Raw genomic sequence first — 14,150 nt, 5'->3', positions numbered from 1 at the left:
AGTAAGAGGATGAAGGTGATCATTCCAGTAAAATGTCACAATCTCCTGTTTAGTGTCTAGACCTGAGATAGCTTTCAAATACAGAGATCACTGACTCTAAAGGAAGCCCAGTAAAAGGAGATACTACCCTGCTGTGCTGTGACAAGTGTAGAATACCATGAGAAGGAGAATGTGGAGATATTTTGAGAATTATTGGACAAAGGTCTGAGTTGACAAGGATATACAGAGATTTAAAGCATTATAATCACCCCAATTTCACAGCTATGACAATGGGCCAGTCAATAAATCCAGTCAATAAATGAAACCTTAAGTCCTGAACAAGATGGATGCCCTTTAGTTCCATGATCTCACACTGTGATAATTTTCCCATTTTGAACTGACCTCACATGAGGTCCCTGAAGTATGAGGGAAAAGTGATCACAGTGGGGAAGCTAAGTGGAAATCACTGATAAAAAATTTAGTAAATAAAAAAAAAAAAAACAACAATATTGATCCTGAATGAGGGGAAAGATTTTGATGAGTAACCCTATTAAATCCTCAAAATTGTCAGATTTGCAGTTTCGGTTATATATCTTTATTCAATTTTCAATTTTTCTCCTACAGAAATTGGGTGAAGCTTACAGAATGACTATTGATTACTGTAGTTCCAACTAAGTAGTCACCCTGGTCCTAGTTGCTGTACTGAACTTGGTATCATTTTAGACCAGGCTAATCAGGTCTTGGGTACATAGAATATGACCAATGATTTTGCAGTTATGTTCTTCTTTATTCCAATGAAAAAATTATCAGAAACAGTTTACATCCAAGTGGAATGCTTAAAAACATTCCTTTATAATATTTCTGCAGAGGTAAGCAAACTCTCCCTCTGGCTGTCATAATATAAACTGAAAAAAAATATTGACTGGGTATATCACAAGACATTATACTGATCTACTGCACTGATGACATCATGCTAATCAGAAAGGATTAAAAATATTTTTAGTAACTAATGGCATTTCTATGACACAGTATTTCCAGAGGGTGAGGTAAAAACACTATATACATTCAGGGATATGCTACCTTAATGAAGTGTTTAGGCATCAAATGGTCAAGAGATGCCAAAATATCCAAACCAAACTTAACATAAAATATCATCTACTACAAGGATAGAAACACAGAGTGTCATAAAACTCTTTTGTTCTGATCATGAGAAAAACTTACAGTAAAGTGGATACAAGAGAAGAGACTGGGATTCTAATTAGGATAAGTTACACTCCATGTTTGTGTAAATATGTCAAAATTGACTCTAGTGTCATGTGTAAGTGAAAAGAATAAATAAAAAAATAATAAGATTAAAAACAATTACCATGGAACTCAATAGTTAAATTATATATCACACCACACCACATGGGAGTAGACAGTCTCAGAAAATTCCAGAAAGCCTTTTAAAACAAATAAAGTTCCAGTTTCAGAGTGAGTACTCTAAAAGGACAGGTGGTTTACTTCAGAAAGCAATATTTGCATGAAATTAGAAACCCCTGTATGGTGCTATGTCCTGAATATATGGGACTAATAATCAAGAAGGAAAGAAAGTATAAATGTCCACATTTATAATCACTTCCGTAACCAATCATCACCAATGAACCAATGAGTGAGTTTGTGCTTTTTATCTCTGAAGTCATGGTCCCTCCAGTTACACTCTTGCTAGGAGACCATTAAAGTTCCTATTGATGTATATATTACCATGCTGCCAGAGTACTCTGCACACCTTGTTCCTGGGGAATGGAAGGAAAAGGGTAACTATCTGTCAAAAATAATTGATACAGATCTACGAGAGGAGGTGGGGCTGCTATTTACAATTGGCTCACAGACAAATATATGTGGAACCTTGGTGATCCATTTGGTTATCTCCTGTCACTCACTACTTCTCCTCACTATAACTCTCAACACATACATACATCAATCTGACCTAACAAGGATATAATAACCAAGAGTTTGGACCTCTCAGAAATGAAAGGTGAAGTTACAACACCAGGTTAGTTATCAAGAACTTCTGTGTTCTCAATGCATGAGGGTGAGGAAGACCTAGAAAATAGATATGAAGGAGTAAGTAGCTGACCTCAGATCAGCTGCAGCCATGGGCTGTAGTACATTCTAGGAACATCTCTATTCTAGTCTTTTCTCATGAAGAAAGGCCCAAGGGACCTGGAGTAGCTGGTCTTAAATTCGTATGAGGTAATAGTGTAGTGTGGCATATCTCTTATGGGAAGTATATTTGACACTTTGAACTCATCTTAGCCTTCTCTGGGTACCTTTGTGTTTTCGTTTTCTGGCATTTCTCCCTAGTTAGTTTATTGCACAGATAATACCATCCCTGGTTCTGAGATGACCCAAGTTAATGTTTGATGGACACTTAAGTATTTGCTAGAGCATCCATGCTTATTTTTTGGTTTGTAACCTATCTATTTTTTCACTTTTTTTTTAATAAGAGTATAATGATTTATGTCTGTCTATATATTTCCATTGTTTAAAATAATCATGAAAAGAAATATGCTTTTTTCTTTAGTTACCTTAAATCCATTCCTAGAATATTCTCAAAATATAAAAATATATAAATGACCAAATTATGATTGGAATTATAAAAATTATATTCAATTTTAAAAATAACTAAAATTCATATACTTCCTTGACTTCAAATCTACTGTTTGGTGATGAAAGTGTTTTATAAAATGGATTTATAGGGATGTGTATTTTACATTTTCAGCACGTTAAGAATGAGGAAATACATACACAAATGCTCTATAAAACAGACATTTAGGTAACTAGTTATATAATATTAGTTTACTTTTAAAGATAATTAATTACACAGAAAGGATATATTTTATCCCTGTCTCACTAACACAACCACTATTTGGTTGATGCTATATAATACCAAACACAATTTATAATGCATATTTAACTGTAGTTGCAAATTTTCTCCATCAAGATAACAAAAAATATTTTTGAATTATCTCATAAATTCCACTACTTTATACAAAGACAGTTACTGTTACTTGGAAAACAGGAAAAAAAGAAAACCACATTCATATATTTTTAAAAATTTAAAATAAATTTTTTATAAATGATGTTGGGTCAATATGCTTTATAAAACAGATTATTCAGACTAATTTTAAGTTTTAATATATTCCATGAGTATTTGGTAATATCATTTAACTTATTGTTTTAGTCAGCTTTTTTGTTGCTGTGACTATAGGATCCAACCAGCACAATTTTAAGAAGGAAAAGTTTATTTGGAGGCTCACAGTTTCAGAGATCTCAATCCATAGACATCAGACACCATTTCTTGAGGCTCAAGGCTGAACATCATAGAGGAAGAGTGTGGCAGAGGGAAGCAGCTCACATGATGATCAGAAAGCTGAGAGAGAGAGAGAGAGAGAGCTTCACTTGCCAGTTACAAATATATATATACCCCAAAGCCACACCCCCAATGCCCCACCTGCCTTCAATTACTACCCAGTTAATCTCATCAGGTGAGCAATTCACTGATTGGATTAAAGGTTCGAGAAGCCCAGTCATTTCCCCTCTGAACCCTCTTTCTTTGTCTCACATGTTAGTTTTTGGGGGACACCTCTCATGCAAACCATAATACCTATGGTATTATTCTAATTTCCATAACAATAATTTCTATTTGAATGATTTCATTTTAAATTATAAAGTTATCAATTAATAAGATGCAAAAACAACATTTAACTGTGATAACATATTATTAAAGTAGATATTAAATAAATGCCAACTATTTTGGGAATAAATGTCTAAAAAGTACATAAGTTCAAGTTGATTGTGGAGACATATGGTTAAAATAATGGAGCTAGAAGTACTAAAAAGAATGAAGAGATCAAGATACAATGCTTAAAGAAAAATGCTTTCACCTGTTATGTTTCTTCTAACAGCATTCAGATCTTTTATGATCATTTTAATTAACAGCTCTTCACAAAGTGACTACTTGTCAGAAAGAAGCACATTTTATTGCAAACAAATTCTTAAGATAAACATGACTGGATATTTTAATAAATGCCTTTTCAGAGTGATGATGCATGAAGCCAATGCTGAAATGTTTTACTTTCCTGAGGTGGGAATTAATATGACGTTAAAATATAGTGAAATAACAATATGTGTCTCTAGGTGTGTTAAAAGTAACTCTAAGCATTGTGTGATCTATACTCCTAAAACAACTGAAACAAACATCACACGTATATAGTCAATTATATATTTTCTTCTACTTTACACCTGATAAAGGATATTAAATAATTTTATTTAAGCACATTTTTCTGTCATATGACAATAGTATTAGCTCCTATCAATCTATTCATTGCAAATAGAAACTCTTGATCACTTTTTATTTGCATGCTTTAAAAAACATCTTTAGGGTCTGGAGTAATGGGGTATGCTTGTAATCCCATTAACTAGGAAATCTGAGTCGGGAGATGCACAAATTTAAGGCCAGTCTGGCAATTTAATAAGACATTCTTAAAATTTTGAAAAATAAAGTTATATAGATAGGGCTATGATGTAGTTCAGTGGTAGAGCATGCCTGGGTTCCATTCCCATTTTCACCAAAATAAACAAAGTCCTTTGAAGATGGTACTATAGCTCAAGTGGTAGAGAACTTGCCTAGCATGGATGAACAAGGCCCTATATTGATTTCTGTATCACAAATGTACACACACATCATCATCATCAATATCACTCTAAAGCTAATCTCCATTTAACAATGCAATCAGTAGTTGAAGAGCATGGCCTCAAGATGATGTAAATTTTGACAGATTGTTTGCATTTAGGCTACATTATGCAATACATTGTTTATAAAATTTGAAATGAATGGTCTAATAGTGCATCACCTTTTTACTCTTTTTGCCTGATGCATAACCCAGGAAGAAATTTGACCTCATTAGCAATGGAGACATTAATAATGGTAGCTGTGTAGTTCACAAACTTGTCAGTCACCTTCTGTATTCCAAAAGGACACATACAGCATCTGTGCAAAATAACTACAAAAAATAATTCGCTAAATAAACTTCAAAATATTATGACATTTTGTGGCTCTTTAAATGAGATAATTGGCTTCTAATCTGATGTAGCTAATGTTTGAATGATTGTTGTCACCGCATGGTCCCAGAAAGACTAATAAAAAAAGATCTTTTTTGAGTATGAAATTGCTATAAAGAAAGAATATGAATTCCTGCCTCTCTGCTTCCCCTACTTGTTATGCTCATGAGATTTATACATAGAACAGCTTGGATTTCAGATGCCACAGCCTGTTTTTACAGGGAACATTAATAAAAATTGGAGGAAGAGAAAAGGAAGAACCTTAATCAATGTGGGGTATGTAAATTCAATTTGTGTGGGCTGAGGAGCCTTTCCTTGAATCTAGTAAGGATGGTATTTATTGGACTGTGTGTTTCCCCTCTTTCAAATGTTTCTTTATCTGCTGTCACCGTCTTGTTTTACTGACATGAGACAGATCTATATCATTAATTCTAGAGGTAGTAATTCTAATTATCCTTCCACTCTTTACTCTTTTGGTAGTGTGGCAGTGGAATTTGAACATGACAACACTCAGGGCATGAGCAGCTGATTTGAGTCCAAGGGACTTGGGTTACTCTTCAGGCTATCTGCTGTGCACTTAAGACAATTTGAAGTTTTACTTTAGAATATGGAAATAGTTGCTTTTTATTTTGAAATGAAAGAAAACATCAGTTATTTAGACAACTCTCTAAAATGTGGATGGTAACAGGGTCCTGAGAGGTAACTTCAGATCATGCGGACTCTGCTTCTCTGTGCTGCAAAGAGGTTTAGCTGGAAGAGGAAATACCTTTTCCCAAATCACTACCTTCAGAGACAAACTGCAGGGGACTTGCTTTGTGATGTAATTTGCCCTTTTAAAACAAACAAATAAACAAACAAACAGTGAATTAGATACATTTAAATAACTACTGATTTAGCTTGTAAGGAAATATAAATCTCAAAGGATCTCTATTCTTTCAATATGTTTTTTATCCAAGAATGTTGCATGGAAAAAAACAAATGATTGATTTGGATAGAAACATCAATGTTTTCTTCCATTACAAAATGTAAAAAAAAAATAATAACAATAAAAACGATTTTGTATTGGTATGCTATTTCCAATCACAAGTAGCATGAGGTGAATTGAAAATATATTTCTCCTTTTCCTTTTTGTCCTTTTTATTAATCCATCATCTACATAATGTTTACAAGATTGCTGTAGCTCCATTGTTTTCCTTCCTTTCTTCTTTGTGACATTGAATTAGCATCTGAGAAATTAATTGCCTCACCACTCTGTGCTAGCTGTTCCATTGTCTGGTATTGGCCCCTCTGTCCAAGATTGTTCTACTTACATCACTGAGCAGAGAGCAGCATGCATCTTTTCAGTGTTTGTTTCCTGACAGCTCTTGTCTTCAATAATAGGGAGACAGAGCTTTCAGAGGCTGTATTAAATAGACTTACTCAGTTTGTTTCTGCTGTTGCATTACACAACAAACCTGAAAGAAAATATATATGCTGAGAAGCATATCTGGCGTAATTCCCAGGTACGTTGCCCCAAATGTTTTCTTTCAGGATTTTGAATTCAGTTTCTATGGTTAGGAACTTATCCTGAGGTCCATATTCATTTTATTCATGTGACAATTAAAAGAAGTAGTAAATTAGTAAATTCATCAATAAGGCATCATGTCACTTTGAACAATAGGAATCTATTGTTATGCTCCTGTTTGAAAATCAGACAACTAGGGCAAGAGGTAGAACTTAAAACCATAGCAACAAAGACAAAATATGACCAAAATTCAGCCACAAGCAGTAGGATAGAATAACTCAAAGGATGTCTGATTTTTCTCTTCTGGTTATGAACTTTTCCTGAGGGCAAAAGAAAGTGGAAAACAAATGATACAAGATTGCTTGGCTATACAGCTCTTTAACTAATAAATTATCAAAGTTTTACTAGGAGGCTAAAAATTGCATGCTTGGTTCCTCACCCCCCTTTTGGAATTTAATATGTTGCTTAAAGTATCTAAAAACCAAATACAAAATTTGGTGCTACAAGTTTCTAATAATCATACAACCTCCTACCATTTTGTTAGTATTTTTAGAAAGAAAAAGTAAAATTTCACCTCATGTCTTGAAAAAGTAAATCTTTCACAAGTCACATTTGAATTTTGCTAGTTCGTGCTATTCAGATCTATAATTCACCTCTCTGGGTTTTGCTTATTAGTGAAATAATGATAACTTCTTTAAATACTCTTGGAGATAGCAGCTAAGTCAAGTGTCTTATAAGGACCAGCTAGCTATTTTGTATGCTGTAGGGTGAAGTGAGTGGCAATTGTGAATATTCTTGGCAACATAAATAATATGTAAATAAGTCATGCTTTCTTACAGATAATAACTGTAGAGTTTTTACAGTGAAACTAAGATATCATAATGCTTGAAGAAGAAGAAGAAATATGTAATTGTTCTAGTATGCTTCTTAGATTTTTTAAAAAATGCACTGAATGATTTTTAATGCTCTGAATGATCTCAGCTGAAAATTATCTATAGCTCTAGAGGGCAGAAGAAAAAATAATTATCTGATATTTATTCCTTTCTTTGTTTTCTCTCTAATTGGCAAAAATAGAGCTAAAAAATTCTGATGCATGAATTGCGGAAGAGAATATCGAAACTGGCAGAACAGAGCACTGTAGAACTTATCCCACCTGTCCCAGGACTCCATAACCTTTATGCAGTAGGGGAATGTGCATGGGGTGGTCTATGTGAATTCAAAAAGAAGCCCTATTTCTGAATTTATGTTTAGAAAAAATGACTCATGGGACCGACATTCAAAAAGGAGGCTGGTTGAGAATTGAATCAGTTCTTACCTTGGAGAATAATAAGGATGCTTCTTGTGAAGTAGGTTTTCCCAAGATTTATCAAATCACAATCTATTTGGACCTAATGGGATTGTTATGTAGACCAGAAAGATAGGGTAGTTTAACACTTTTAGATTTCTAAGAAAGAAGTATGTTGAAGTGAGTGAAAATACTATTATTGTGAAGTCATAGAATCCCATAAAGTTAAAATATATTTTCTCAAAAGCACTTCTTACACACTATGAAACTATAAGCACAGTCATTTCTACACTATCTTTTTAAATCCAAGGAAAGTGCAGGCAACTAACTACTATTTAATAAAAGTAATAGAAGCTGTTCCTTTTTGCAGAAAACATTTTTCATCTACCCAGTGCCAAGAAGGAATATTAATATTGATTCAGACTCAGATATGAATCCTGACCTCAAAAGTACTGAATGTGATTAGCCTGTATGTGCATTGGCCCCATGGATTATGAATTCTGACTTTTTCTTCATGGTCACAGTTTAAATCAAAGCAGTTTGAGCTTTCTATAGTAACATCAAAACTCTCTATATTTTTAAATGATTCTGATACAGTCTATAAAGAACAGAAAATGATTTTTTTGTTTGTTTGTTTGTTTCCCCCACTATATTTCTCATACCACCATTCCATTTACTGTTAGGACATAAATTCTCAAAATAATTTTTTAAGGAGTTAGAATATGGTAAATGCACATTTTTATCTTAGTTAACTATACAAGTGAAATAATAACAATAAAGTAAGCAGATTCAGAGATAATAAAATGCATTTTTCTCTTCTAAAGGAAACCTTCTGCATAACAGCAGACTATCCCAGAACATGTGAAAAACAAGAGCACTCAAACTCAAGGAATCATATATCTTTAAATAGCCTTTATTTACTCAGCTGATTTAGAAATGCAGTGTTCCTTTAAAAGGAGTAATTCTGTGTTTCTTTGTGATTTTAAAAACACAAACTCAGATGACACCACTTTCAAGTTTGGGAAATGTCAACCTCGAAATTATGTTTACTTTCAGCTAGAAATCCAAATCCAGGTGCAGAAATCTTGAAAACTAATTACTTTTTGTCTTTTACACTTCCTGAAATCTCTCCTTGGTGATGCACATCATCTATATAGTCCATAGATTTTATTGCAGATGACTCAGACATAGACATTTTCTTTCAGAGTATTTATCTCTTTGTCTTGGGTCAGTTATTTTCTCCCAATTACATTATTTTATTTTCTGCCCTTTCTTTGCAGTTTTTTGGGGTTTTTTTTTTCCTCATTTACTTTCTCAATTTCTTTACCCCCCAGGCTCCTTCATATATTTATTGTTAAGAAATCTAAGTGAACCAAATTGTAGGTTTTTCATGCACAGCATCATTTCAGAACATTATTTAGTAACTTGATTCCCACTGGTTCTATACTTTCTAAAAAGCACAAAAACAGACAAGATAATACATTTAAAAACATGAGAATTGAGAATGGCTAAAGACAGATAAGTAAGTCCCGATACTTTTCTGTCATTAAGTTTTGATGAAAATAGTATGATTTGAAATGTGGTTTTTGAATTGTCTGGGCAAAGCCTGCAGTGTTTCACAGTCTTCTCATCTTTCTACATTTGAAATTATGCCTTGGTGACAGTGACACGAAGACCACACACACAAAAAAAATCAGGTTTTCCTAATAAATAAGTTTTCTGTGGTTATTTTAATTATTTAAAATCATATTGTAGAAACAGTCCACTTGTAAAGACTGGCCACATGCTTGGTTTTGAGAGTCTGGTCCCAAAGAAGATTATCAGCCTTTCTTTGTTCTTTGTATAAAACTGTATAATCTTTAGGATTTTCCTGTTGATTATGCCTTTCAAAGTTTCTGCAGTCTCTTTAGGGGATCAGACTATTTACATGTTAAAATAAGCTTTTGGTGGTTAATAATAAAATTACTTTATCATACGTTTGAAAATTATTACACAATATATACACATGGCGATTGCTCTAGTTTGTATCTTCAACATCTCTCACATGCTCACATATTAAAAGCTTTGTCTCTAGGAGGGAAATTTTGAGAGGTGGGGCCTTGTGAGAGTTCCTTTGGTTCTTGGGGCTTGTCTTCCCAGGAGACCACAAGACTAATTTCTCTCTTTTTCCTGCTGTGAGATGGGCAGTTTTATCCACCACAAGGCCCTATGCCACAATTCTGCCACAATGTGCTGCCTACCACAGGCTCACAGCAATGGAACCAACTGATCATGGACTTAGAACTTTCAAATCTACAATCCAAAATAAACCATCTCTCTTTATAAATTTTTTATCTTGGGTATTTTTTTTAAGGTGGTAAAAATCTTACTGATACAAAGGCACCTAACTGAGTTCTTTACTGAATCCTCCAGAGTTTATGTGGCATTATCTGAGCACATAAAGTACTCTTAATTATTTAGGATTACTGATAAAAGAATAAAAGTCACATGAAGGGGCTAACAGGTAGGAAAGCCCATAGGTGGACGAGGTAACTTGGGAAATTTGTCACTGTGTGAATCCTTCTTGGGTGCAATTTATGGTGCCTTGATACCCCATTTCCTTCTTTGTTCCTCTGAACATTTAGCAAACTTTCATTGAATCACCATTAAAGCAGATGCATACAAGACAAAGTGAACTCAGAACAGTTCCTGAGAAATCTATGAAGCAGACAACTAAGCACACAGCTATAAGATTAAGTGGGTACTAGTACAGTGTGGAAGAAAAGGGCCTATGGGTATCCTAAGGCAATTAGGACACAGGACAATGAAGTATCTCTGAGGACTTTAGAAGCCTCTGAAATGTTCTCTGCATCAGAGTGGCTTAATCAACACTGTGGTGTCCAGTACACTATCAAAATGCTTTTCTTTCAAGGTTAAGGTTTGTTAATTTTTTCCTGCCACTTAAGTGGTGATAGGAAATAAAAATTTAGGCCCTTGATGTTAAAAAATCATATTAATATGGAAGTGACCTTAGATATATTATTGTATAATTAGAATTTATTGGGAAATATTGTTTAAGGTTTAACATTGTATTAATTTTCTTAGATGTCAAACTACAACTAACTCAGTAACAAAGGGATATTTTCAAGTATTGAATAGACAAATAAATGCTGCTCTCTGAACCACTTATGAAAGAAAATTATGGGAGAGGAATTTAAAAATAGAATTTGTCTAATAGGTAAAGCAGGTAGCACAACAGACACTAGGATGGCAATTTGTAAATCAATGGATGTGTAACTGATGTGATTCTGCAATCTGTGTATGGGGTGAAGGTGGGAGTTCATAACCCACTTGAATCAAAGTGTCGAATATGATATGTCAAGAAATTTGTAATGTTTTGAACAACCCACAATAAAAAATAAAAAAAAAATAAATAAAAAAAATAAAAAAAAAAAAACCATAAAAAAGAGAAAACTAATTAAGTAAAGAAAATTCAAGAACTAAGTATCAGTATATATTTCCCAGAAGGAATATGGGGAGATCTTAGTGGAAGGCTAACACAGTAAAATTATGTAGAAAAAGAGAAATTGTAGAAAATTATGTATCTTAATAACTAGTTTTAAACTAATACTTTGTATATCCCGGTTTTCAGTTTATTTTGTCTAATTTTCTTCTGATTATTGTTGTAACCCTCTTATGGATTATCTTCCTTTTTTTAGTTTTGGGGAGCAGCTATCATGTAGAACTGAAGCTCTCTTTCTCAATTATTGAATCACAACAATCATTTCATATTAAGGGGAACTGTAAAAGCTGCTTATAAAAGTTGGTGTCAAGAACCTGTAATGAATAGATTTTCAGTCTTAAAGTTATTATTTCATAAGCAATGAACTTCACACATTCCAAGTCCCTGAATTTTCTTGGCATTAGCTTTAAACTCTATCCACAATGTGACCACATCTTAACTACTTCTATCACTGTCACTTAAGAGCCTGTTGTGGCCATATATTGAATTATTGCAATTCCTTCCACTTCCACTCTTATGCCTTCATATTTTATTCTTCCCTAATGGAAAAAGTGTACTTTGATATGTAAGTCCCAGTGTAACACATGGGCTCCCATCCCACACAGAGTAGAAGCCACTTCTACAGTGTGACCTGGTCCTGTGCCGTGACCCTGTCTTCATTCCTCTCTATGCTTCCTTTGTTCCTCAAGTGCAGCTATTCTACTCCTGCAACAGGCAAAGCAGAAGCAAGTCGCCCTCAGGACTTTTGAAACATGCAGTGTTCTTTAACTGAGGTGCTCTATTTTTCCTTATTTGTTTGTATGCTTCTTTACTTCCTTAACACCTTCACTAAAACCCTAGCTACTGACTGATATGATAGTTTAAAAATCTTACTTAATATTTTAACTTTTTTTTTTTTAAACCAGAGGGGGTTTGTGGAGGTCGCAGAAAGAGGCAGCTCAGGATGATGGACTCTTGACATACGTCACAGGAATTGATTTCAAGGCATGTTAAAGGCACAAGCAGAGATTCGTTCAGGTAAGTGAGGAGTACACATTCAAGGGGGGAATGCAGGCTATCTCAAGAGTGAGGTGTGCCTTTGTGGGTATCAGGCTATTAATTTCAAAATAACCCTTGTGAAAGGTGGGCATGGGAAGGTATGTGGAGAAGACATCTGTCTTGTGAACACAAAAGTTCTAGCTGGTCTCACGTATTTGATCAATAGGGAACATTTGGGGAAATACACTGGTTTATAGGTTTCTTAAAATGTCATACTCCCTTTGTTTAACTTATTCTAAAAATAAACATAATAGCACAGGGCAATTGTCATGAGTAAATTTATACTAATTTTAAAGTTGTGTGGGGATTTAGAGTAAGCTTAAGATTTGTAGATTTCTCAAAAAGGTGGGAGTCGCAGGCCTGAAAGAGAAACTTACTTGGGGAGAAAAAGTATAAGGGACTTTAGCAGGTAACTTTCAGACTGAAATTGTGATCTCCTTTTTCTTCCTTTTGCTTCAATTTTGTCTATCTTTATTGTTCCCTGTATCCTACATCAGTAACAGCCCATGTTAGAAAATCTAACTAAATCTTCTCATTTGATTCAACCAATTTAATTTAGATTTTAAGTTACTAAAATAGTAAAAACTATTTTAACCTAGAAGAGGTTAAACCTTAAAATAGTTAAAAACTATTTTAACCTATATAGTAACCCTAAGAAACCAATCTGTATTCTAATCCACTTGTAGATAAATTCTTTACATGTAGAATCTACAGTAAGTGATGTTTTAGATGTGGTAGTACAAAAGTATTTAATTTCATCTTAAGCCATACCAATCATCAAATTGTGTGTAGTTTTTTTAAGAGAGAGAGAGAGAGAGAGAGAGAGAGAGAGAGAGAATTTTAATATTTATATTTTAGTTTTCGGCGGACACAACATCTTTGTTTGTATGTGGTGCTGAGGATGGAACCCGGGCTGCACGCATGCCAGGCGAGCATGCTACCTCTTGAGCCATATCCCCAGCCCCTATGTGTAGTTTTAAAAGAAATGAATCTGACTTAACTTTCCTATGTACACATATAAATACACCACACATCATGTACAAACACAGACTGGGATCCTAATTTGAATAAGATGTATTCCATGTCAAAATATCTTCTACTAACTATAACTAAGAAGAACAAATAAAATTTTTAAAAATAAAATAGTTATTGTTTCAAAATTCACTTTTATTATTTGAAATCAAATTAGTATACATATTGAAATATGTTGAAGTTTTATCTCTCCTTACATTTATTTATGAACATACTCAACTTCTCAAGACTTAAGCACTATAAAAAATAAATTTAAAAATCAGTATTTATTGTTAATTTTTTTTGTTCTTAAGTTATTTATTGTGTCTTTTCAGATAACTTTTAATCTCTTTAATTCCTTTGCTCTCAAAAGGAAGACAGTATGTAACATATAATATGTAGTAGTGCTTATTAGCATATACAAATACTTGTTTCAGTTTTAACAAGTTCTTTATCTTCACAGTTCCTTTTTATATTTAACTCTAAAGATGTTCCTTCTCTAGTTGTTGTAGGTCAATGAAACATAGAAAACAAGTTCCAAAAACTTTACTCAGTGACTAACTCTAAAGATGGTTCTATAAATTAACCTGTAGACACAGTCATCTTATAATAACTTGCCATTAATAAGGAATCATCAGATGATGTTGTCTGTAATACATATATAAATGATGTCTTGATATATATATATATATATATATATATATATATATATATATATATATAAA

The 14,150-nt window shown here is 33.4% G+C and overlaps 1 long non-coding RNA gene across 1 annotated transcript in view; it reads left to right on the top strand.

Moving 5' to 3' along the window:
* The first annotated feature begins 6,452 nt into the window (after positions 1-6,452).
* The window catches only part of LOC125617499, a 29,932-nt gene continuing 22,234 nt past the window's right edge, over positions 6,453-14,150 (top strand). Inside the window, exons 1-2 of the long non-coding RNA XR_007348547.1 lie at positions 6,453-6,587; positions 12,282-12,393. This is a non-coding gene — a long non-coding RNA (uncharacterized LOC125617499). The remainder of the gene's footprint in view (positions 6,588-12,281; positions 12,394-14,150) is intronic.

This window comes from Marmota marmota, unplaced genomic scaffold, assembly GCF_001458135.2.
Source record: "Marmota marmota marmota unplaced genomic scaffold, marMar, whole genome shotgun sequence".
Classification (NCBI taxonomy): Eukaryota; Metazoa; Chordata; class Mammalia; order Rodentia; family Sciuridae; genus Marmota; species Marmota marmota.
Note: the sequence above shows the minus strand (reverse complement) of the source record. Positions and strands in the feature narration are given on the sequence as shown.